General features: G+C 37.9%; 1 long non-coding RNA gene and 1 pseudogene across 1 annotated transcript in view; both read left to right on the top strand.

The window, feature by feature from the left end:
* Nucleotides 1–27,280, top strand: part of LOC118353665 (uncharacterized) — a 176,468-nt gene that overhangs the window by 95,666 nt on the left and 53,522 nt on the right. The window lies entirely within an intron of this gene.
* Nucleotides 10,122–10,221, top strand: LOC112656027 (U6 spliceosomal RNA; annotated as a pseudogene).

Below are 27,280 nucleotides of genomic sequence, written 5' to 3'. Positions count from 1 at the left end.
GGGCTTTCTCCAGTATACTTTAGGCCCTGAGAGCTGCATAGAGCATTACAAAGAACATGAACTTGAGAGGCAGAGAGTCCTGTTGTTTGAGCTTAGTTTTGCATTTTTCAACTTTGTGTTTTGGGGCAAGTCATTTAACCTCAATCTTAATTTCTTATCAATGATAGAACATCTGCCTCACAGGGCTATGGTAAATGATATAACTTGTGTGAAGTACCCAGCAAAGAGTAAACATGACTTGATAATTTCCTTCTCCGCCTTTGATGTAGCACATTGTAAAAGCATTATGAGTTTTTTTGTATAATTTTTTATTGGAGCTTGATTTGCCAACATAGAGCATAATACCCAGTGCTCATCCTGTCAAGTGCCCCCCTCAGTGCCTGTCATCCAGTCACCTCATCCTCCCACGCACCTCCCCTTCCACTACCCTTTGTTCATTTCCCAGAGTTAGGAGTCTCACAAAACTAAAAGATAACCTACAGAATGGGAGAAGATATTTGCAAATGACATATCAGATAATGGGCTAGTATCCAAGATCTATAAAGAACTTATTAAACTTAACAGTAAAGAAACAAACAATTCAATCATGAAATGGGCAAAAGACATGAACAGAAATTTCACCAAAGAAGACACAGACATGGCCAACAAGCACATGAGAAAATTCTCCACATCACTTGCCATCAGGAAAATACAAATCAAAACCACAATGAGATACCACCTCACACCAGTGAGAATGCGAAAAATTAACAACACAGGAAACAACAAATGTTGGTGAGGATGTGGAGAAAGGGGAACCCTCTTGCACTGTTGGTGGGAATGTGAACTGGTGGAGCCACTCTGGAAAACTGTGTGGAGGTTCCTCCAAGAGTTAAAAATAGAGCTACCCTGTGATCCAGCAATTGCACTGCTGGGGATTTACCCCAAAGATACAGATGCAGTGAAATGGCAGGACACCTGCACCCCGATGTTTCTAGCAGCAATGTCCACTGTGGAAGGACAATAGCCAAACTGTGGAAGGAGCCTCGGTGTCCATCAAAAGATGAATGGATATCAGAAAGGGTGAAAGCATTATGTTAACACAGGGTGTCAGTCAGTTCACTGAGCCTACATAATTTATTTTTAATTCAAAACTAATAGCAGAGCTGATCTTGACATATCATTTGAAGATGGGTAAGACTCTTATTTCCCTATGATAGGAAATCTCATTTCACTTTTTTCCCTAAGAAAACACAGGTAATGAATTGGTTATAGTATATATTGTTATGGATAACTTGAATTGTCTTTTTTACTTGAATTCTTCCCTTTTAAACTGCATGAGAGCTGGTAAAATTACCTCTCATTTGAATTAGATATGGAAATTTCCTGAGAATTTTTTTGTACTCCAATCATACCTTAGTCACACCATTGGCCTCAAACTGTTTATCTCTTTTGGCCCCATTCTTCTGTTTGCTAATATTCTGTAGGAGAATCTGTCATTGGGTACTGAGGGTGCTAAAGGCAAATAGCACTGTTTTCTGCATCCTAGAATGACTGACAATCTCTTAGAAAAGAGATGTTGCATCTGGAGCAGAGATCATAGATACAAGCCGAGGAAATTAAAAACAAGATAAAAGACCCAGATCATCAATCATCTTTGCCAGTATTTTTTCTGGGAAAATGGATATTCAGGCATTTCTCCAAGTTAGGAAATAAGATGAAGAATATCAGTGTGACTTTTTGCTCATTTTATTTTCCTCATCTAAAAGCAAATGAAATGCCTTGATGGCAGAATGATTACACAAGAATTAAAGTGATTAACATGGGATATGTATTCTTCTTATTAATATTATTATTAATACACACAAGAGGAGCTAAGATGGTAGTATAGTAGGAGGACCCTAGGCTTGCCTTGTCTCTTAAACACAGCTAGATATCATTCTGAATACCCAAGAAATCTACCTGAGGACTGACAGAACAAACTTCACAATTAATGGCAGAGAAGAGGCCACGTTGAGGAAGGTAGGAAGTGTGGAGACATGTTTGGGGGAGAAATGGATTGTGGGTGCTGTGGAGGGGAGGGGGCCCTGTTTGCAGAGAAAGGTGAGAGAAAATAGAGCACACAGGGATACACACAAGGAGAATACTTCCCCAAAGCCATTGTCTGGGATAATGAGAGGGGCTGATTTTTGTGAGTTTTTGCAACCAGCAGGTCTCAAAGACTGGAGATTTAGAGGTCTGTGGGGTTAGCTGGGATAGAGCCCTAAGGGCACTGCCCTACTTTTGGAGAGAAGGCAGGCAAGCATCTATGGGGCAAATAGCACAACCTGAGGATTGCATAAGGCACAGAAAGAGAGACTGTTCATTTTTCCTGCATCTGTGAGAGGTAGCATTCGTAGAGACACCTCTCCAGGGACGAAGCAGCTGCTGGGCACTATTTCCCTCCCCTGCTCTTCAGCATAAATGCAGAGACACCTTTGGAGGGTGGCTAAACCAGATACTGGCTGTTTAGCCTCCTTTGCTCTAAATCCCTTGCCCCTGCACTCTGGTATGGTTACCCTTCTAGGTCAAACCTGCATCAGTCCCAGCATGGAGAGAACATCCCCGAGACCAGTGCAGGTCCCTGCCATACCAGGTCCCTAAAGTTTAGAGTTTTTAAATGTCAGAAGGCTTGGCTGGGATAGAGCCCAAAGTGTACTCTGCTGTGCCAGGCAGGTCAGCAACCCAGAGGCAGATAGTGTGAAAATAGCGATCTGAAAAACACCTGGGACACATGAGGGGAAATTATTCATTCTTCTGGGAGTGCTTCCCTGAGAGTAGAAAACACAAAGTCCCCTGTCTGGGGACAAAGGAGCTGGCTGGCACATTTTCCTCCCCTGTCCCTCAGTATTAACAAACTTCAGCAAATAGCACAGCACCAATACTGGCTGCATACTCTGCTTACAACAAGTCCCACCTTCCTGCACTCTGTTAGTACTCCTTTTCTTCAGCAAGTATGCTTAAAGACCAGCACAGTAGGCCACGTCCCCAGAAGGGCAGCAGAAACCCTCATGTGCACCACATTTACTGACCATAGGGTTCTGCAAGTCTTCAGTTCTAGTGGAAGTAGCATCAGGTCTCATTTAACAAGTAGACAAGAGCACACCTGGTTAAAACTTGCCACACTCTAGCTTAGGTCCAAACACTGCCCATTGCAGGCAAGGAGAGCTTCTGCAGAGGACTGACCTGAGGGATAAAGCAGCCAAAGGACAGCAGCAGAATGCATGCAGTACATACCAAAGACTCCCTGAAGTGCCTGGCTGTGGACACCATATGACTTCTTTCTCAAAAAGCCATTAGTCTCAGAGGCAGGAAGTATAACAGGTTTTCCTAACACAGAGAAGCAGACAGATACCTAGACAAAATGCCAAGACGGAGGAATTTATCCCAAAAGAAAAAACAAGAAAAAGGGATGGCCAGAGATTGATTGAAATAGATATAAGTAACATGTTTTAAGGAGAATTTAAAACAACAATATAAGCATACTCTTCTGGGCTTGAAAAGGGCATGGGGGACGCCTGGGTGGCTCAGTGGTTGAGTGCCTGCCTTCGGCCCAGGGCGTGATCTTAGAGTCCCGGGATTGAGTCCCACATCAGGCTCCCTGCATGGAGCCTGTTTCTCTCTCTCTGCCTATGTACCTGCCTCTCTCTCTGTGTCTCTCATGAATAAATAAATACAATCTTTAAAAAAGAGAAAAGAAAAGGGCATTGAAGACATCAGGGAAACCCTAACCACAGAGATAAAAGAGTTGAAAAACAATTCAGAAATGAAAAAAAATGCAACAACTGAGATTCAAAACTATCTGGATGTCATGACCACAGGGTCAAGCAGAATCAACACTGAGCACAGAGCCTGATTGGGGGGCTTAATCTCACCACCCTGAGATAGGACCTGAGCAGAAACTAAGAGTCAGATGCTAAACCAACTGCACCAACCAGTCACAGATTGGGAGATTTTTTTATAAAGATTTTATTGCCACCCAGGTGTCCCAAGATTGAGAGATTTTTGATTACTGATTCAATTCTTTCCTGATTACTGGTCTGTTCAAGTTTTCTATTTCTTTCTGTTTGTTGGTTCTGCTTGAGATTCTCTCTCCCTCTCCCTCTGCCCCTCCTGCTCCTGTGTGCATGTTCTCTCTCTTCCTCCCTTTCTAAAATAAATAAATCTTTTTAAAAAATCTCCCAACAAACAAAAGTTCAGCGCCAGATGGCTTCACAGGGGAATTCTACCAAACATTTTAAAGAGAGTTAATACCTATTCTTCTCAAACTATTCCAAAAAATAGAAATGGAAGTTAAACTTCCAAACTCATTCTACAAAGCCAGCATTGTTGATTCCAAAACCAAAGACTCCACTAAAAAAGAGAACTGCAGGCCAATATCCCTGATGAATATGGATGCAAAAATTCTCAACAAAATACTAACAAATTGAATCCAACAGTACATTAAAAGGATCATTCACCACCATCAAGTGGGATTTATTCCTGAGTTACAAGAGTGATTCAACATTCACAAATCAATCAATATGATATACTACTTTAATAAAAGAAAGGATAAGAACCACATGATCCTTTCAATAGATGCAAAAGAAGCATTTGACAAAGTTCAACATCCATTCATGATAAAAACTCTCAACAAAGTAGGTTTAGAGGGAACATATCTCAACATAATAGAGGCCATCTATGAAAAACCCAGTTAATATCATCCTCAATGAGGAAAAATTGAGAGCTTTTCTTCTCTGGTCAGGACAAGACAGGGATGCCCACTCTTACTACTGATATTTAATGTAGTAATGGAAGTCCTAGCCTCAGTAATCGGACAACAAAAAGAAATAAAAGGCATCCAAATTGGCAAGGAAGAAATAAAAATGTCACTATTTGCAGATGACATGATATTCCCACAGAAAACTCAAAAGACTCCACCAAAAAACCATTAGAACAGATACACAAATTCAGTAAAGTCCTAGGATACAAAATTAATGTACAGAAATCTGTAGCATTTCTATACATCAATAATAAAGCAACAGAAGGAGATATAAAGGATTCAATCTCGTTTATAATTGCACCTAAAACCTTAATATACCTAGGAATAAACTTAAACAGAGAGGTAAAAGATTTGTACTCTGGAAACAACACTAATGAAAGAAATTAAAGATAACACAAAGAAGTGGAAAAATGTTCCATTCTCATGGACTATAAGAACAAATATTGTTAAAATGTCTATACCACCCAAAGCAATCTACACTTTTAATAGAATTCCTATCAAAATACCACCAGCATTTTTTACAGAGCTAGAGCAAACAATCCTAAAACTTTTATGGAACTACAAAAGACCCTGAATAGCCAAAATCACCTTGAAAAAGAAAAGCAAAGCTGGAGGCATCAGAATTCTGGACTTCAGGTTATATTACAAAGCTGTAATGATCAAGAGAGTATCGTACTGGCACAAAAACAGACACATAGATCAATGGAAGAGAATAGAAAACCAAGAAGCAAACCCACAACTGTATGGTCAGTTAATCTTCAACAAAGCAGGAAAGAATATCTGTTGGAAAAAAAATCTCTTCAACAAATGGCGTTGGAAAACTGGACAGCAGCATGTCAAAGAATGAAACTGGACCACTTTTTTACACCATACACAAAAATAAATTCAAAATGGATTAAATACCTAAATGTGAGACCCAAAACCATAAAAACTATAGAGGATAACACAGGCAGTAACCTCTTTGACATTGGCCATAGCAACTTCTTATTAGATATGTCGTCTGAGGCAATGGTAACAAAAGCAAAAATAAACTATTGGGACTTCATCAAAACAAAAAGCTTCTGCACAGAGAGAAACAATCAACAGCTCTAAAAGGCTACCTATAGAATGGGAGAAGATATTTGCAAATGACATATCTAGTAAAGGGTTAGTATCCAAAATATATAAAAATTTATAAAGCTCAATATCCAAAAAAAATAACAGATAACTCAGTTAAAAATGGGCAGGAAACATTTATAAACATTTTTCCAAAGAAGACCTACAGAGAGCTAACGGACACGTGAAAAGATGCTCAACATCTCTCATCATTAGGGAAATACAAATTAAAACTATAATGAGATAGCACCTCATACAGTCAGAATGGCTAAAATTAACAACACAGGAAGCAACAGGTGTTGGCAAAGATGCAGAGAAAGGGGAACCCTCTTACACTGTTATTGGGAATGCAAACTGGTGCAGCCACTCTGGAAAACAGCATGGAGGTTCCTCACAACATTAAAAATAGAACTACCCTATGACCCAGCAATTGCACTACTAGGTATTTACCCAAAGGTTAAAAAAAATACAGATTCAAAGGGGCATGTGCACCCCAATATTTATAGCAGCATTATCAATAATAGCCAAATTATGCAAAGAGCCAAATGTTCATCGACTGATGAATGGATAAAGATGTGGTATGAATATATACAATGGGATATCACTCAGCCATCAAAAAGAATGAAATCTTGCCATTTACAATGACATGGATGGAGCTAGAGAGTATTATCCTAAGCAACATAAGTCAGTCAGAGAAAGACAAATACTCTATGACTTCACTCATGTGAAATTTAAGCTGCAAAACAGATGAACATAGGGAAAAAAATCAAGAGAGTCAAACCAGGAAACAGACTCTTAACTATAGAGAACAAACAGGGTTGCTGGAGGGTAAGTTGGTAGGGAGATGGGTTAAATATGTGATGAGGATTAAGGAGGGCACTTGTGATGAGCACGGGGTGTTGTATGGAAGTGATGAGTCATTAATTCTACACCTGAAACTAATATCACACTGTATGTTAACTGGAATTTAAATAAAAACTTGAGAATAATACACACTAGGGATTTCTGTATTATTATTAATTATATAACAGTACTGGGGACTAGGGAAACATAGTCTTAGAGAGTTAAATAATTTAATAAAGATCATACATGGAGTGGATTGAGTACTCAAACTCGGATCTGCTCTTAATCCTACTTAATATTGCCTTAATATTAATCAGATTACTCATGTGGTTTTAAAACCACAGTGAAAAAAGAGAAGTATAGTTCAAAAACTAATAGAGTTGCCATGCTAGGTATTACCCACTGGAAGAGGCTGATCACTGAAAATCAATGTACCAAATACCATTTACTTTAAGGCCTAATTTGTCAAGTGAGCATTTCACCAAATGACCAGTTTTCCAAATTTAGCAATTTACCAAAAAATATTTGTTTTCAAAGACTAAGAATATACATTAAATGAATACACTTATGAACGTATCCTTTATTAATATACTTATATTTGAGAATATAATTGTCATTTTATTCATATTTATCTTCCTTATAAATATGTTGCTAAAAATAGGTTCATAGAATACTATACTATTCAATGACCGTTAGCTTTTGGCCAACAATACGTTACTTAAAATGCTGCTAAGAAGAATATAGGTATTGACTATATTAATTAGATAAATTCAACACTATTACTTAAAATATGCTTTTGATAACTCGACAAATTTAGAGAATTTGGGCAGGTGGTCATGCAGACTTTCATGTGAATACAAATCATCAAAAGTGGTCATGGAACCTTAGTGTACATCATTTGGGGATCTTGTTAAAGCAAATTCTGAGTCTGTAGGTCTGGGAGGGGCCTGACAGTCTGCATTTCTAACAAACTCCCAAATGTTGCCTGTGCTGCTTGTTTCAGACCCAATTATGAGTAACATAGAATTATAGGGAGTTAGCTTTCAGTGATTCCAAATGGGGTGAGCTGAAGTAGAATTGCATACATCACAACTATTTCACTCCCTCAATTGGAATGACCTTTGTTTTAGACATCCTGTATCAAGATTTTACTTAGCTATTAACATGACTAATCTTTAAACTGATACAGATTTGGGTAATGAGACAAAAGCAAAAAAACGCTTTTATTATTATATCAGTAATCTAAATAGTTTGAGGAAAGCCACGATACTATTTGTTGTCCTCTCTAACCCTGCCTAAACTCTCAGCATAAAATATGTCCATGAAAGTTTTAGCAGTTAGAAATATGCATACTTAGAGTTATAGCATAATAATGGAACTTTAGCACCTCACTAACATTTTGAAGTACCTGTTTTTATTGCATTTAATTAGTCTATGTCAGATTTTTTTAAAAATGTGAAAGAAATATAATCTTGATAAAATGAGTTATTATCAATAGTCAGGAATAAACTGTGTATTATCTACAGGTGTGAAGAATGTTTTTTATGCCGATAGAATTGTTTTTTTGCTTTGAGAAAATTATCTTTCAAATAATTGATCTTAAATATCCACTTAAATATGATTGGTAATAGAGTTGTATTGTAGGTTTTGTTTAGTGCAACAGGTCTCAACACTGGCTGTATCTTGGAATTACTGGGGAACTTTTAAAAAATCCCAGTACCCAAGCCATTCCCCCAGATTAGCTAAATTTGAATCATTGGTATAAAAATTTAAATCTCTGCAGGTGATTCTAATAAATACTTAGCATAAATCTCTGAGTTTATATAGTTGCTCCCTATTCTTTCTTTCTGAGCATCCCTATTCTTTCTTTCTGAAGATCCCTAGTAATACTCTACCAATTCTTTCTGTTCTTTGGGTTATTTACATGTAGGGCCATCTGTTAAGATGGCATAATTTTTGCTTATAAATTGGACTGAAGCATAAGTTCCAGACAAAGACATACAAATATATGGGTAATCTTTATAGACCCATTATTTATTTTATTGCAAAACTGAGATCCCCTCCCATTCCTAGGCAATAATTATTTGAACCTTACATCTTTGGCCTGGGTTCATATATAATCATTGAACAATAAATAGAGAAGGAAAGCAATAGCAATTTAAATGACATGCACAAGCAGTTCATTTTATTCAACAATACTTTCATGGCATGTAGTTCCATTTTTTAAAGTGCTGGCTTTGGACACTTACAGACACTCTGTAGTCTTATTTTTTTCAGGTTCTACTGAGTTCTGAAAATATCAAACCATGATATTAAGAACTAAACAATGTGTGAGAAACTGATGTGCTGGTGTGTAGCCTTTTAATGATATTGCTATGTATACAAATACTGTTGTCTTCTATTTCTTGTTAAGAAATGGGGATGCAAATTGATGTAACAATGAGGGTAAGCTCCTTGAAAGCAGAAATGGAGATTAATTTTTTACCTCCCTCATATCCAGTATCTAACATTTGACCTAGCATATAGTAATATATTTGGCTGGTGTAGAGGAAGATAATTTGGGATGAAACTCAATAGGATGAATCAGATATAATAAAGATGCTTTCTTTCCAAAGCAATGATCTTAATCCAGATCACAAAAATTAAACATTCATTAAGAAAGGAATAGGACTTTTTCAGAGATAGGCAAAAAAAGTCAGATATAACTTTAATGACAGAAGAAGTAATGAAATAAGAAACCAGAAAATTTGACTGTTTTAAGCACTCAAATTATTATAGAATGATTTTCTATTGGATCAAATACAAATTAGTTCGTGGTTTTGTTCTTTCTTGGGGGGGAGGGGCAAGAGAGATGAGAAGAGGGGCAGAGAGAGAATCTTAAGCAGGCTCCATGCCCAGTGCAGAGCTGGACTTGAGGCTTGATCTCACAGCCTTGAGATCATGACTTGAGCTGAAATTGAGAGTCAGATGCTTAACCAACTGAGACACCCAGGTGCCATCTGAAAGATCTTTTAACACATATTGATTAGGACTAAGACATAAGTAAGATAATAATGACTTAGAGAAGGGAAAACCTGGAGAAAAGGAATGGGATCAAAAACATTTTGTACAAAACATACTTAAGAGAAAAAATTCTTGACACTTGAATTTTTGGACTTGATGATAACCTAGACATTTATCAGGATTGCTTCATTAAATTTGATTTTATTAATTTATAATTCTAAATAGTTAATCAAGAACTGACACTGAAAACCATCATGTTGTTAGCCTTAAATTTACACAGTGATATTTGCTAATTATTTCTCACTAAAACTGGGGGTATAAGAGTAGTATAGATAAGTGAATTATAGTTCTTTTTACAATGGAATATCATACAGGAATGAAAATATTAAAAATTGCCAAGTTCTTGCTTCAGTAGCACACATGCTAAAATTATAATGATACAGAGATTAGCATGGCCCCTGTGCAAGGAAGACATGCAAATTCATAAAGTATTCCATATTAAAAAAAACTACCAATATTCAAAACAAAGTGAGTGACTCTCATGAAATTAATAATTAATAAAATAAATGCAAAAAAGTGACAGTGACTATGCATTATTTTAAAAGACAAGATAGGGGGAAAACAAACAGTAGGATGGCATAGAGGGGGGTTCTCAAATCTATCAAAACTTGTTCCCTTTTTATAACAAATAATTTTGTAGGCGCTCTTTATTACCATGAAATGTAATTCATATGTAATATGCTTATATAGATAAGTTTTAAAAAAGCAGTAAAATATATGAACTGTTATATAAAGGAGAAATAAAAGGAGAGTAGTTTCAATGTTTTATTAAATATAATACCCTACATAGAAATATGAAATTTATAATATATTTCAATATGCATTTAGGCATGACTACACTTTAAAACATGATGTTTATTGCTTGGATCCTTTATTATAACCAATGTGACTATACCAGCTACAGCTGCAGAATGATGCAGGTGTGTTGTATTGATGACTCAACTATATATGCAGCATTGCCTCAGGGACATGGGTTTCCTGAAAGGTACACAACCCTTAGTAAAGTTTCAAACAAAGCTCAGGAAACAAATACAGTCTAACTGTAATTTATACAAAAGTTGTATTTCTAGAAAATTAAGTGCAAATTAACACCTTGCAAAAAACACTTTGTGTGCCATGGAGTTAGGTTGTAGGTATAAATACTTACAAATGGGATTTTCTTCTATAAGATTGATAAGACATTAAAAACTTACGTAGAATATAGAATAGTTGTTCAGTGTAGTGCTCATTGTAAGAGATCTATCATCCCTGGCTTACCAAATACCTGTGCTATCATCAATTCATTGTGAAAAATAAAAATCCCCCCTCAAGTTTCCAAAATATTCCTTAGTGGCTGTTCTGAGCCTGATAAGTGTTGGTAGTCAATGACACACTTCAGCCAAAGATATGTGCAAACTCTGACCTAACATTCTCTGAAAACAATTACGTCTTTTTGAATCTCAGTTGAGAAAATGGGAGGGAATGGAACTAGGAGTGCAGAAAAGCTATTTTTCATTTTAAGGTGTAGACACCTTATTAGAGAGTTTATCAATCATACAGCAGCTTCAAGGTTTTTTACCTGCTAGCACTTTTGAGGGATCTTGCTCAATATTCTTCTGGGTCTCACATCTCACTCTTCTCAAGAGTTACCCTGATACATTACAAAATTTTCTTTTTTGTGACTCTTGATTAGGCCACCCAGTTTTTAGAGAAAATCAAGGCTAGGAAAACTCTCAGTGGTACCCATCTCCTCACATGATCTGATACCCCATCCCTGCCCCAAAAGCTAAATATCCTCACTGGATCTCCAAGTCAGTGGCTCCTTCTCACCTTACACCTTAGGAGCACTAGAATGTCAGCCCAGGCTGTTGGACTAGGCTCTCTGAGTCTAGGCAGGGAGAAAGAACGACAAGATCACTGGAACTGAGAGTATTCTTCCAAAGCCCAGATTCTCACTGTCTAACAGAAAGGTGAAAAAGAAATAACTTTAACATATTTTAGTAATAGTAGTTGAATTTACTTTTTTTCTCTTTAAATTAGTAAGCAGAAGTGACTTGTGGTATTATTTGTTTGCAATTCTTCTTTCCCTCCCTGTCCTTGTCATGGATTCTCCATGTATAGAATATACTTCCTCTGTGCACTGATGTTCGGCTTGGTCATATGATTTGCTTTAGTCAATAAAATGTGGGCAGAATTGAGAGTATGACAGTTTTCAGCTATAGGTTTTTTTTTAAGATTTTATTTATTTATTTATGAGAGACACACAGAGAGAAGCAGAGACATAGGCAGAAAGAGAAGCAGGCTCCATGCACAGAGCCCGATGTAGGACTTGGTCCCTGGACCCGGGATCACGACCTGGGCCAAAGGTAGACACTCAACCGCTGAGCCATCCAGGTGCCCCTCAGCTATAGGCTTTAAAGAAACATGGAAAGTTCTTGCCAGCCCTCTTGCAAACCTATCCTCTGCCGTGAAAAACACATTAACTGTTTAACAGAATAAAGAGATGTGCAAAATAGACATGTAGTCACTCACAGCCAGGAGCCAAGCTAGACAAGTGTAGTCCAGTCCATTTGACCAACAGCTGATCTGTAGAACTATAAGAGAGGAATAGATAATTGTATTTATATGGTTGTAACCCACTGAGAAATGGAGGAGGGGCAGGGATTTGCTTTGTTAAACATTAATGTAGAAATCGTGACTAATACAGCAGACTAGTTTCATAATAGGCACCTCACAACGGCATGAATGGACACCATACATTGAGTTGTGGTCAACAACCAGGTTTTCCCCTTGAAAAATAGGCTCTGACTTGGAGATTCAATAAGGTACTTAAGGTTTTTGGCAGAGGATAGGTATCAGGTTGTAAGAAGAGATGAATACCACTGAGAGTTTGCCTAGTCTAGATTTTCCCAAGGAACTGAGTGGTCTGTTAAAGCAAGAGTTATATAACAAAGACATTTTGCACTGTATCAAGGGCAACTCATATCTTGACAATAGTGAGATCAGACTCCCAGAATACCATTAGGCAAGATCCCCAAAAGCATTAGCCCCTAAGTCTTGAAGCTGCTATATGATTTACACTTTAAAATACTTTCATTCGATGCAATGAATGAGAAAGAGAACTCTAAAGGCAATGGATAAAAATAACAGTAAAACTATACTCCATGTGTCTGAAAAAAATTAAGGAGAAAAATCTGAAGCCGATAGGACCAGTTTGGTATGAATTGTAATGGAGCCTGTATTGGAAAGCTGCTTCAAAGTTAATTTGCACTTAGAGACTTGGTAAGGAAACTTGAACAGTTATATTGGAATTAGGGGCATAATTTACACAGCTGAAGGGAATGCTTCGATTGCCAATTGAAGTTACCATGGAGAACCTTATTAAATTAAGTCTAATGAAGGAATGGGATGAAACATCATTAGCTTTACTTTCATCAACATTTCAAATTTCAGAGGATCATACAATATTTTCAAGCTGGATCTTGGGGTTTCTGTAATGCTTTAATTTTTACCAGGAAATGGAGATGCAAACAGATTGAGTTGGTCTGCCCAAACTCACACAGAGAGCAGTGGATTTGACACTTAAGTCTAGGAGCCTGTCTACTACCTCTTTTCAACTTTTGATTTTTGTCTTTTATTTAATGAGGGGGGTGGGCAGAGACACAGACAGAGGGAGAAGCAGGCTCTATGTGGTGAGCCTGATGTGGGACTCGATCCTGGGACACCAGGATCATGCCCTGGGCCGAGGCAGGTGCTAAACCGCTGAGCCACCCAGGGATCCCCTGACTTTTTTATTCTCAATTTTATTTTATTTTTTTGTATATTTTTATTGGAGTTTGATTTGCCAACATATAGCATAACACCCAGTCCTCATCCCGTCAAATGCCCCCATCAGTGCCTGTCACCTAGCCCATCTCCCCTCTACAACCCCTTGCTCATTTCCCAGTTAGGTGTCTCTCATGTTCTGTCACCCTCACTGATATTTCCCACTCATTTTCTCTTCTTTCCCCTTTATTCCCTTTCACTATTTTTTTTATATTCCCCAAATGAATGAGACCATATAATGTTTGTCCTTCTCCAATTGACTTATTTCACTCAGCATAATACCCTCCAGTTCCATCCACGTCGAAGCAAATGGTGGGTATTTGTCGTTTCTAATGGCTGAGGAATATTCCATTGTATACATAGACCACAGCTTCTTTATCCATTCATCTGTTGATGGACACCAAGTCTTCTTCCACAGTTTGGCTATTGTGGACATTGCTGCTAGAAACATCGGGGTGCAGGTGTTCCGGCGTTTCACTGCATCTGTATCTTTGGGGTAAATCCCCAGCAGTGCAATTGCTGGGTCATAGGGAAGTTCTATTTTTAACTCTTGGAGGAACCTCCACACAGTTCCAGAATGGCTGCACCAGTTCACGTTCCCACCAACAGTGCAAGAGGGTTCCCCTTTCTCCACATCCTCTCCAACATGTGTTGTTTCCTGCCTTGTTAATATTCCCCATTCTCACTGGTGTGAGGTGGTATCTCATTGTGGTTTTGATTTGTATTTCCCTGATGGCCAGGGATGCGGAGCATTTTCTCATGTGCTTGTTGGCCATGTCTATGTCTTCCTCTGTGAGATTTCTGTTCATGTCTTTTGCCCATTTCATGATTGGATTGTTTCTTGGGTGTTGAGTTGAATAAGTTCTTTATAGATCTTGGATACTAGCCCTTTATCTGATAGGTCATTTGCAAATATCTTCTCCCATTCTGTAGGTTGTCTTTTAGTTTTGTGGACTGTTTCTTTAGCTGTGCAAAAGCTTTTCATCTTGATGAAGTCCCAGTAATTCATTTTTGCTTTTGTTTCCCTTGCCTTCATAGATGTATCTTGCAAGAAGTTACTGTGGCCAAGTTCAAAAAGGGTGTTGCCTGTGTTCTCCTCTAGGATTTTGATGGATTCTTGTCTCACATTTAGATCTTTCATCCATTTTGAGTTTATCTTTGTGTATGGTGTAAGAGAATGGTCTACTTTCATTCTTCTGCATGTGGATGTCCAATTTTCCCGGCACCATTTACTGAAGAGACTGTCCTTTTTCCAGTGGATAGTCTTTCCTGCTTTGTTGAATATTAGTTGACCATAGAGTTGAGGGCCCATTTCTGGGTTCTCTATTCTGTTCCATTGATCTATGTGTCTGTTTTTGTGCCAGTACCACACTGTCTTGATGACCACAGCTTTGTAGTACAACCTAGAATCTGGCATCGTGATGCCCCCAGCTATGGTTTTCTGTTTTAATATTCCCCTGGCTATTCGGGGTCTTTTCTGATTCCACACAAATCTTAAGATGATTTGTTCCAACTCTCTGAAGAAAGTCCATGGTATTTTGATAGGGATTGCATTAAATGTGTAAATTGCCCTGGGTAGCATTGACATTTTCACAATATTAATTCTGCCAATCCATGAGCATGGAATATTTTTCCATCTCTTTGTGTCTTCCTCAATTTCTTTCAGAAGTGTTCTGTAGTTTTTAGGGTATAGATCCTTTACCTCTTTGGTTAGGTTTATTCCTAGGTATCTTATGCTTTTGGGTGCAATTGTAAACGGGATTGACTCCTTAATTTCTCTTTCTTCAGTCTCATTGTTAGTGTATAGAAATGCCACTGACTTCTGGGCATTGATTTTGTATCCTGCCACACTGTCAAATTGCTGTATGAGTTCTAGCAATCTTGGGGTGGAGTCTTTTGGGTTTTTTTATGTATAGTATCATGTCATCTGCAAAGAGGGAGAGTATGACTTCTTCTTTGCCAATTTGAATGACTTTTATTTCTCTCTGTTGCCTGACTGCTGAGGCTAGGACTTCTAGTACTATGTTGAATAGCAGTGGTGAGAATGGACATCCCTGTCTTGTTCCCGATCTTAGGGTCAAGGCTCCCAGTGTTTCCCCATTGAGAATGATATTTGCTGTGGGCTTTTCATAGATGGCTTTTAAGATGCTGAAGAATATTCCCTCTATCCCTATGCTCTGAAGAGTTTTGATCGGGAATGGATGCTGTATTTTGTCAAATGCTTTCTCTGCATCTATTGAGAGGATCATATGGTTCTTGTTTTCTCTTGTTGATATGATGTATCACGTTGATTGCTTTACGAGTGTTGAACCAGGCTTGCATCCTGAGGATAAATCCCACTTGGTCATGGTGAATAATCTTCTTAATGTACTGTTAGATCCTATTGGCTGGTTTCTTGTTGAGAATTTTTGCATCTGTGTTCATCAGGGATATTGGTCTATTAATCCTCCTTTTTGGTGGGGTCTTTGTCTGGTTTTGGAACTAAGGTGATGCTGGCCTCATAGAACGAGTTTGGAAGTATTCCATCTCTTTCTATCTTTCAGAACAGCTTTAGTAGAATAGGTATTGTTTCTTCTTTAAACGTTTGATAGAATTCCTCTGGGAAGCCATCTGGCCCTGGACTTTTGTGTCTTGGGAGGTTTTTGATGACTGCTTCAATTTCCTCCCTGGTTATCGGCCTGTTCAGGTTTTCTATTTCTTCCTGTTCCAGTTTTGGTAGTTTGTGGTTTTCCAGAAATGAGTCCATTTCTTCTAGATTGCCTAATTTATTGGCGTATGGCTGCTCATAACATGTTTTTAAAATCATTTGTATTTCCTTGGTATTGCTTGTGATCTCTCCTTTTTCATTCGTGATTTTATTAATTAGAGTCTTTTCTCTCTTTTTTTTTTTAATAAGTCTGGCTAATGGTTTATCTATCTTTCTAAATAATTCTTTCAAAGAACCAGCTCCTGGTTTTGTTGATCTGTTCTACAGTTCTTCTGGTCTCTATTTCATTGAGTTCTGCTCGAATCTTTATTAACTCTTTTTCTGCTGGGTGTAGGTTTTATTTGCTGTTCTCTCTCCAGTTCCTTTAGGTCCAAGGTTAGCTTGTGTATTTGAGGTTTTTTTCCAATTTTTTGAGAGATGCTTGTATTGCTATGTATTTCCCTCTCAGGACTGCTTTTGCTATATCCCAAAGATTTTGAATGGTTGTATCTTCATTCTCATTAGTTTCCATGAATCTTTTTAATTCTTCTCCAATTTCCTGGTTGACCCTTTCATCTTTTAGCAGCATGCTCTTTAACCGCCACGTGTTTGAGTTTCTTCCAAATTTCTTCTTGTGACTGAGTTCAAGTTTCAAAGCATTATGGTCTGAAAATAGGCAGGGTACAATCCCAATCTTTTGGTATCAGTTGAGACCTGATTTGTGACCCAGTGTGTGGTCTATTTGGAGAAAGTTCCATGTGCACTTGAGAAGAATATGTATTCAGTTGCATTTGGATGTAAAGTTCTGTAAATATCTGTGAAATCCACCTAGTCCAGTGTATCATTTAAAGTTCTTGTTTCTTTGGAGATGTTGTGCTTTGAATATCTGTCATTTGCCGTGTTGAAGTCTCCCAGTATTAGTGTCTTATTATCTAAGTATGTCTTTACTTTGGTTATTAATTGATATACTTGGCAGTTCCCATATCAGGGGCATAAATATTCATGATTGTTAAGTCCTCTTGTTGGATGGATCCTTTAAGTATGATATAGTGTCCCTCTTCATCTCTTACTACAGTCTTTGGGATAATTTATCTGATATGAGGATTGCTACCCCTGCTTTCTTCTGAGGACCATTTGAATGGTAAATGGTTATCCAACCTTTTATTTTCAGGCTGGAAGTGCCTTATGTCTAAAATGAGTCTCTTGTAGACACCAAATAGATGATTCTTACTTTTTTATGCAGTCTGAAACCCTGCGTCTTTTGATGGGATCACTAAGCCTGTTCACGTTCAGAGTTACTATTGAAAGATATGAATTTAGTGCCATTGTAATACCTATTCAATGTTATAGGATTATTTTTTTGGGCTTCCTCTTCCTTTTACAGAGTCCCCCTTAATATCTCTTGCAGAACTGGTTTGGTGGTCACGTATTTTTTCAGCTTCTGCTTATCTTGGAAGCTCTTTATCTCTCCTTCTATTCTGAATGAGAGGTTGCTGGATAAAGTATTCTTGGCTGCATGTTCTTCTCATTTAGGACCCTGAATATATCCTGCCAGCCTTTTCTGCCCTTCCAGGTCTCTGTGGAGAGGTCTGCTATTAATCTGATATTTCTTGCCATATAAGTTAGGGATCTCTTATCTCTTGCTGCTTTAAGAATTTTCTCTTTATCTTTGGAATTTGCAAGTTTCACTATTAAATGTCTAGGTGTTGAATGGTTTTTTATTGATTTTGGGGGGGACCTCTGTATCTCCTGGGTCTGAATGCTTGTTCCCCTCCCCAAGTTAGGGAGTTCTCAGCTATGATTTGTTTAAATATGCTTTCTGTTCCTCTGTCCCTCTCGGCGCCCTCTGGAGTCCCAATTAAATGTAGATTTTTCCTTCTGAGGCTATCATTTATTTCCCTTATCCTTTCCTCGTGGTCTTTTGTTTTTCTCTTTTTTCCTCCACTTCCTTCCTTGCCATCAACTTGTCTTCTATGTCACTCACTCGTTCGTCTACCTCATTAACTCTCATCGTTAGGACCTCCAGTTTGGATTGCATCTCATTTAATTGATTTTTAATTTCAGCCTGATTAGATCTAAATTCTGTAGTCATGAAGTCTCTTGAATCCTTTATGCTTGTTTCCAGAGCCACCAGTAACTTTATAATTGTGCTTCTGAATTGGCTTTCTGACATCGAATTATGATCCAAATTCTGTAACTCTGTGGGAGAGAGTTCTGTTTCTGATTCTTTCTTTTGTGGTGAGTTCTTCTTTCTAGTCATTTTGCTCAGTGCAGAGTGGCTAAAAACGAGTTGTACTCGGAAAAAAAAAGGAGGGGTATCCTCTGGTTCTATATACTATAAATCCCTCAACTTCCCCTGGAGCTTTCCAGTGCTGTTCGATCAAGAACCTTCCCTTCCCCTGTCCTTCCAGGTGGTCTTCTCTGGGAGGGGCCTCCTCTGCTGATTCTCAGGTGTGTGCATCTGTGGGCGCTGCCCCGCTGGCTGCCAGGTGTACGGCTCAGTGGGAGCTGTTTATCCTGTGAGGCCCTTGTTCCCTGGCGGCCCCGCTCCGTCCCAGGCACAGGGTGACACCAGGAGGGGCAACAACACTGGCTGCAGTCAGCTCTCCAGCCCTGGAGTCAGCTCAAGCAGTAACTACCGCAGTCTCCCAGTCTGCAGGGGCCTGGATGCTCTGAGTGTGGCGGGCACCCTGCGGCAGGAGCATCCTCACTGTCCTGTGGCCTCTCCGCCTCTGCCTGTCCCGGGGGGAATGCCGGATACTGGGCTGTGTCCCCCGGCGGCCTGGGATTCGGGGCCTGCGGTGCTGGAATTGCGCTCCCGGGGGCCGCGGTTCCTGAAGGCAGCAGGGCGCAGCCCCCTCCACGCATTGCCGCCTGAGTTGCTCCCGAGGGCCCGCCACGCGCGCACTCCATCCCTTTACCGAGATGGGCCCACAGTCTGTGTCGCGCTCTCCTCCAGGCGCACTTCCTCTGTTAGTGACCCCGGGAACCCGGAGGCCTCACTGCCCCTCCTGCAGTGCTGCCTGAGCCCCTGCGAACGCCTTTCAGTCCGGGAACAATCCGGTGCGGATTTTTAAAGTTCCTGCTTCTCGGGGACTGGGCTTTCCTCTCCTGGAGGCTTTCGCCGCCACCCTTAGCCCAGCTGCTCGTGGGGTCCCCTTCTCCACTTGATTCTTTTTTTTCTTCTGCCTTTCTAACTTGTTAGAAGCACAAACTCTTCTTTCTGTAGCATTCTGGCTGTTCTCTCTTTAAATCTCAGGTCGGATTCGTAAGTTTTCAGGATGATTTGAAAGTTATCTAGGTAAGTTTGTGGGGACAGGTGATTTGGGGATCCTACCCTCTGCCATCTTGCCCCACCTCCCTTATTCTCAGTTTTATTTTATTTATTTTTTTTTTTTTAATTTTTTTTTTTTAATTTATTTATGATAGTCACAGAGAGAGAGAGAGAGAGAGGCAGAGACATAGGCAGAGGGAGAAGCAGGCTCCATGCACCGGGAGCCTGATGTGGGATTCGATCCTGGGTCTCCAGGATCGCGCCCTGGGCCAAAGGCAGGCGCCAAACCGCTGCGCCACCCAGGGATCCCTATTCTCAGTTTTAATCACTGAATCAAATTATCCTGGAAAAGAAAAAAGGAAAAAGAAAAAAAATTATTTTAAAACTGCTGCCTAATCTGTTCCTCAAGAGTTTGATATTTTGCTGAGAAACCATGGGCAATTGATTCAGACCCTTAGCTTTTTTCTTCTCTGACATGATATATGAAGATATTTTTCTTTCTGCTAATATTACTTGAGAATCGTAGTACTTCAAAGCCTTATGTACATTTTACTTCATAGAGGATGTGTTGGCAAAACACAAGTGGCAATATGAGAGGTTTTGAAAGTCCTGAGGATATATACCAATAGAAATACCAATCTTTGTTTAAGGGAGGATAAAGAATGCCTAGATTACTTTCTACTTGCTCTCAGTGAGTTCTGTGTAGCCTTTTTTAGATTTAAATTTTTTAAAGATTTTATTCATTTATTCATGAGAGACAGAGAGAGAGAGAGAGAGAGAGAGGCAGAAACACAGGCAGAGGGAGAAGCAGGCTCCATGCAGGGAGCCTGACGTGGGACTCGATCCCGGGTCTCCAGGATCATGCCCTGGGCCTAAGGCGGCGCTAAACCACTGAGCCACCCAGGCTGCCCTGTGTAGCCTTTTTTTAACGAAAAAAATTTTTGTGACAATTGTACATTACATGCAGTTGTAAGAATAGCACAGAGGAATCAGTGTACTCTTTACCAATTTCTCCAAATGGTAACATCTTGAAAAGCTAGACTACAGTATCACAGAGGATATTGACATTGAAATAATCCACCAGTCTAATTCAGATTTCCCGTTTTACCAGCATTCCTGTGTGTGTGTGTGTGTGTGTGTGTGTGTACATTTAGTTCAATATAATTTTATCACATGTGTTCATGTAGCACTACTTAAGTCAAGAAAAAAAAACCGTTTGATCACTACAAGGATCCCACTCAGTCCCTATCCTGATACATAATCTGTTCTCCATTTCTATAATTTTATCATTTCAAAATGTTATTAATTGAATTATGTAGCATGTAACCATTTAGGATTGGCTTTTTTTATTCAGCATAATTCCCTAGAAATTTTTCGAGGTTGTTTTGTGTATCAGTAGTCCATTCCTTCTTATTGCAGAGTAGTATTCGTTGTATGGATATACAATAGTTTGTTTAATCATTTACCTGTTGAAAGACATCTTCATTGTTTCCAGTTGCTGGTTATTATGAATAAAGCTGCTATGAACATTTGGGTATAGGTTTTTGGGTGAACAAAACTTTTTATTTCTCTGAGGTGAATACCTAAGAGTGCAGTTGCTGGCTTATATGGTAATCACATGTTTAGTTTTTCAAAGAAGTTGCCAAACTGTTTTCTAGAGTGGTTGTATCATTTTACATTTATACCAACAATGTGTGAGTATTCTATTTTCTCTACATCCTCACCAGCATCTGGTGTTGTCACTGTTTTTTAGTCATTCTAATGGGTATATGATAGTACTTCATTATGATTTTAATTAGAATTTCCCCATTTATCAATGATGTTGAACATTTTTTCATGTACTTGATGTGATATGGGGTTTTGGATAAATTTATTAAGTTTCTACTTTTATGGATTGTATTTTTGGTATCAGGTATGAGAACTCTTTCCCTAGCCCTAGATCCTGAAGATTTTCTTGTGTTTCCCTAAAAGTTTTACAGTTTTACATTTAGATGCATTATCCGTTTTGAGTTACATTTTTATGTCTGATGACTAAATCAAGGGGTTTGCCCCCTCATTTGTGTCCAGTTGCTTCGGTACCATTTCTTGAAAAAGCTATTTTTCCTGTTTTGAATTGCTTTGCTTATGTACCTTTGTAAAAAAAATGAATTAAACATATTGATTTGGGACCTTTTTTCTACTTTCCCTATTCGATTACATTGATCTGTGTGTCTATCCCTCTGTTCATATCACATACGATTTTCTAGAGTGGCTCTACCAACTTTGTTTGCATTAGGTTTAGTTTGCTCTTCCTTTTCTAGTTTCTTGCAGTGGGAACTTAGATTAATTGAATTTCTATGTATTTAGATATTTTCCTGCTGTCTTTCTTTTATCTAGCTTGATTTTTATATGGTGAGAGAACAGTCTGTATGATTTCACTGTTTTGAAGTTTTTTGAGGATTGTTTTTTGGCCCAGGATATAATGTATCTGTTGACTATTACATGGGTGCTTGAAAAAAAAAAGTGGAATATTCTGCTGTTGTTGAATGGAATATTATATATGTCAATTAGATCCTGTTCATTGAATGTGATGTGCAGATTTTCTACATCCTTGATGATTTTCTATATTAGTTCTGTTGTTGAAAGGGAGGCTTTGATGTACCCAGCTATAATTTTTGAATTGTCTGTTTTTCTTTTCAGCTCTATTAGTTTTGCTTTATATATTGTAAACTATCTTGTTTGGTATGTACACATTTGATATTATTTTATCTTCCTGGTGTAGCAATCATTTTGTCATTATGTAGTATCCCTCTTTGTCTTTTGTAGTATTGTTTGCTTGTAGTCTACTTTGTCTGATATGCATATTGCCACTTCTTGTTTTTGATGTTTGCATGGTATATCTTTTTCCACCTTTTTACTTTCGACCTACATTTGCTGTTGAATTTGAAGTCAGTTTCTTGTAAAAAACATATCGTTGGGTCATGTTTTTTAATTATTTTACTAATCTGTCTTTTGGTCAGTTTATTTACACTATGTACATGTAAGATAATTATTCATATTTTAGAGCTTAAGTATTCCATTTTATTATTTTTTTCTGTTTGTTTTTACTAGTTCTTTCTTTGTTTCTCTTTCCTGCCTTCCTGTGAGTTACTTGAATATTTCTTAAAATTTCATCTTGATTTATTTATAGCATTTTTGAATGTATATGTTTTAGTTTTTATAGTAATTTATGTGGGTATTAGAGTATATATATATGTAATATCCACTGGTATTAATATTTTATCACTTCTAGTGAAATATGAAACCATATGTCCATTTATTGTTCCATTTACCATTCCACTTACTCTCTCCACTTTTAAATACCATCGTCTTGAGTATCAGAAGGTATTATAATTTTTGTTGTTATTTCATATATGATTTATAAAATGTCTACAGAGCATAATCTATTTTATATAACCATATTTTACTCTTTCTATTTTTCGTTCTTCCTGATGCTCTAATATTCCTTCTTTTATAATTTCCTTTTTGTTTGAAACAATCCTTTAGCCATCCTTTAAAGATAGATTTACTAATGAGAAATCCTTTTAGTTTTCCTTCATCTGAGATATTTGTATTTCCCCTTTATTCCTGTAGGATACTTTCACCAGATATAGAATTTGAAGTTGACAGTTTTTTTCTTTTAGCATGTAGAAAATGTCTGCTACTTTCTTCTGGTTTTCATGATTTCAGATTTTAATTTTAAATGATTTTAATTGATTTTTAATCAGTAGTCCTATATAGGTCCTATATAGGTAATTCATTGTTTCTCTTGGTGTGTTTTCAAGAGACTTTTTCTTTGTCTCTAGTTTCTAGAAGTTTAAACATGATGTATCTTTGTGTAGATATTTTTGGATTTATCCTACTTAGGTAGTACTGAATTTCTTTTTTTTTCTTTTCTTTTTTAAAGATTTTATTTATTTATTCATGAGAGACACACACAGAGAGGCAGAGACACAGGCAGAGGGAGAAGCAGGCTCCATGCAGGGCACCTGACATGGGACTCGATCCCAGGACTCCAGGATCATGCCCTGGGCCGAAGGTGGCGCTAAACCTCTGAGCCGTCCAGGCTGCCCAGTACTGAATTTCTTAAGTCTGTACCTTTGTGTCTTTTGCCATATTGGGAAAATTTTCGGCCATTATTTTTTCTTACACTCTTTCAGCCCCTTCTTTTTCTTTTCCTTTTCTGTGACTCTGATAACAGTCTTGAATCTTTTCTCATTGTCTCACAAGTCTCTGAGGTTGTTCATTTTTCTGTTTTCAGATTAGGTAAATTCTATTGATCTGACCTCAAGTTCACTGATTTTATTCTATGTCATTCAACTTTACTATTAAGCCCACCCAAAAAGGTTTGTAAAAAAATGTTATTGTATTTATTAGTTCTGTATTTACATCTGGTTATTTATAACTTTTGGTTCTTTTTGAAGATTTCCCTTTTTTCATTTTTCAAAAGAGAAATTATAATTTATTGTTGAAGCTTTTTTAATGGCTACTTTAACATCATTCTCTGATAATTCTAACTTCTGACTCATCCTGGGGTTGGTGTTAGTTGGTTGTCTTTTCTCATTTAAGTTACTTCTTGGAATTATGGGTGATTTTTTTACACTATCCTGCACATTTTGTTATTATGTACAGAAACTAAGAATCCTATTTAAATCTTTCTTTTTTTAGTAGGCACTCATCCTGTTCAGGTTTGACACCCAGGTCTTGGCCTACTTTTGTGGTCTGCAGTTCCAATGACAGTTTAGTTTTCAGAGATTTTACAGCTATTTGATCTGCTCAGTTTATCTAGTACCACTGAGATTTCACATTGGTCTTTGCTCCTGCTGCCTGAGAAGATAGAGTTCCCTAAGGTTAGGCTATTCAGTTTCTCTTGATGGGAGAAGAAAATCGTTCTCAAGCTTATGGGGATAAAGAGGCTTCCAAGGTTGGGCAGGTTTTTGTGGCATAATCCCTGGCTGGCCTAATAAAGTTTTAAATAAATAAAATTTTAAAGCCTTTGAAAGTTATTTTATTAAATCTTTCATTAATTAATTAATTTGTTCAGCAAAGAAATACTTATGAGGCTTTCCTATAAACTAATCTCTGGAATATTTGTGGTTCTTCAGTTGTTGACAGGTAAGAACTTTTATGTACTAAAGTGGTTGGGAATATAAGACCTGAATTGACTTTATTTTTTTTAAGGATTTTATTTATTTATTCATGAGAGACACACAGAGAGAGGCAGAGACATAGGCAGAAGGAGAAGCAGACTCCCTGCTGGGACTCTATCCCAGAACCCCAGGATCACACCCTGAGCCAAAGTCAACCGCTCAACCACTGATCCACCCAGGCATCCCCTGAATTGACTTTAATCAGAGTTTAATTTAGCTAAAGCTCAAGGAAAAAAGGTCTTATTTTACTTTTTAGTGGTGTGGCTAAGTGAGACGTGTAACAAGGAAACACTTGACTCAAGATATTCCTCAATTGTATGTTTTTGACTCCTTGTTTTATATTAGTATTGACTTGTCTCTTAATATACGTTATTATGGCAAATTCTACTCATCTTTTAAGACTATAGTTGCCCTTTTCCAATTCCTGCTAGGTTGTATTTGTTGTCTTACTATGCATTTGGTACTGTTGCAAAAATGGCCCCCTTCGTCCACTCTTCCCTACATCCACACCTTTTGCACTGTTACTTTGCTCTACTTTCATCAAGAGGTGGAGCCCATATAATTATCCCTTAAATCTGGTTTGGCCTTGTGATTTGCCTTGGTCAACAAATATAGTGGGCCAATTTAAAACTTAGGCTTCAGGAGCCCGTATGTACTTCCTGTCCTTTTCTTCCTCTACCCGTTCCATGAGAGCTATCTTAGGCTAGGCTGCTAGAGGATAAACGAATACAGGGAGCAGAGCTAAGTGGTTCCCACTAAGATTTTCATATGCCATAAACAGCTGGCCTGCAAGTTGACTTTAAGTCTATCTCATTATAGACATGAGCTTTTGGAGAGTTGGGACTGTTCATTTCAGTATCCTTTGAGTCTGGGAAAGGGTTAAGTTGTTAGCAAAATCCTAATAAAAAGGATAAACAAATGATCAACAGTGATGAGATGAAGACCAAAAGGAGGCAAAAACAAATCTGTTGTTGCACAGTGACAATTTATTGCCCATATAAGACTAATTTTTAAAAAAGATTTTATTTATTTATTCATGAGAGACACAGAGAGAGGCAGAGACATAGGCAGAGGGAGAAGCATGCTTCCTCTTGTGGAGCCTGATGTGGGACCTGTATCCCAGGATCCTGGGATCTCGACCTGAGCCAAAGGCAGATGCTCAACCACTGAGCCACCCAGGTGTCCCAAGACTAATTTTTTTGGACAAAAGTAATACTAAAATATGTGATTAAACTATGGGAATATTTAAAATAAATAAAAGCTGGGGCAGCTGGGTGGCTCAGTCAGTTAAGCATCTGCCTTCAGTTCAGGTCATGATCTCAGGGTCCTGGGATCATCAAGCCCTGCATAGGGCTCCCTGCATAGGGAGCCTGCTTCTTCCTTTTCCTCTGCCATGCATGACCCACTCCAGCTTGTGCTCTCTCTCGCTGTCTCTTTTTTTTTCTCTTGCTGTCTCTTAAATAAATATTTTCAACTAGGTTGAATTAGTATATAGTTCTTCTTTGGAAAGACTTAATTAGAATTAAGGAAAGACCACCTCTTGTTCCTCCAAAGAATGTGTTGTCTTAAGAAATATCTTAAAAGTGGAAGTAGAAAAAAGAAAGGTATCATTTAGTCTTGATTTAATGAAAAACTTTTGATTGAAAAACTCATTTTAAGCTCAGTATTTTGCTTTTTGGTTTGTTTCTTTTTAAAATGTGCCATAATTGATTTTGGCAATATCTTTGTAAGTAGTGAATGTTATTACCCACACTACATAGCCAAGCAAGGTATTTAAGCACAAATAAGAACTCTTAGTAATACGAAGACTGTTTAGAAAGGAGGACTTTTGATGCTTTGCTGTGATATGAATAGATGGGAAATGGTGTCATTTTTCTTAGAAAACTATCAGTGGACACTTACTCCACTCTATTTTTGTTATGACAGGATTTAATTTCCTATTGACATTTTTTTCAGAGACAGTTCTGGATCATTTTAGGAGTAAAGGATTATAATTTGGTGGGTGGCTGCATAGGCCTTTTTACTGCAGTGAAAGAGAAAGGGTAATAGGGAGTCATACTAATAAAGGGTTTAGGAATAATCAAGAGATAGAAAAACTGGAGAGCAAATCTTTTTTCATCATATCTCTTTTCCACATACTCCATGACCTCCATATTTATTGTGTTCTCTGAAATGTAGTGCTACACGTGTAATTAAGAATGGGTTCTATGTATACTCTCTACTTGCAAATCTGTGGTTGCTACCATGGCAACAACAAAGGAACCAACAGAAGAGGCACTCTCTGATTAATGTAATTACACAGCAAGCTATATAATACACTTAAACACCATTTATTTCTGCATGAAGAAGACATTAAAATGGGTATTATGTTCAGCAAGTTAACATTCCTCCATTCTTTAGGATCATGTGATTTTTATGTCATGATTAAAATAATGTTTATCTTGTTCATTCAAGATCATAGCCTAGGAATAGCTATGTTGTATTTTAGTTCAATTCAATTCCTCAGAATAATTGTTGGGTGCCAACTATGGGGCAAGAGCTATTTAGGCTTGCAAATGTTACAATCATGT

This window comes from Canis lupus, chromosome X (genome assembly GCF_003254725.2).
Source record: "Canis lupus dingo isolate Sandy chromosome X, ASM325472v2, whole genome shotgun sequence".
NCBI lineage: Eukaryota > Metazoa > Chordata > Mammalia > Carnivora > Canidae > Canis > Canis lupus.
Note: the sequence above shows the minus strand (reverse complement) of the source record. Positions and strands in the feature narration are given on the sequence as shown.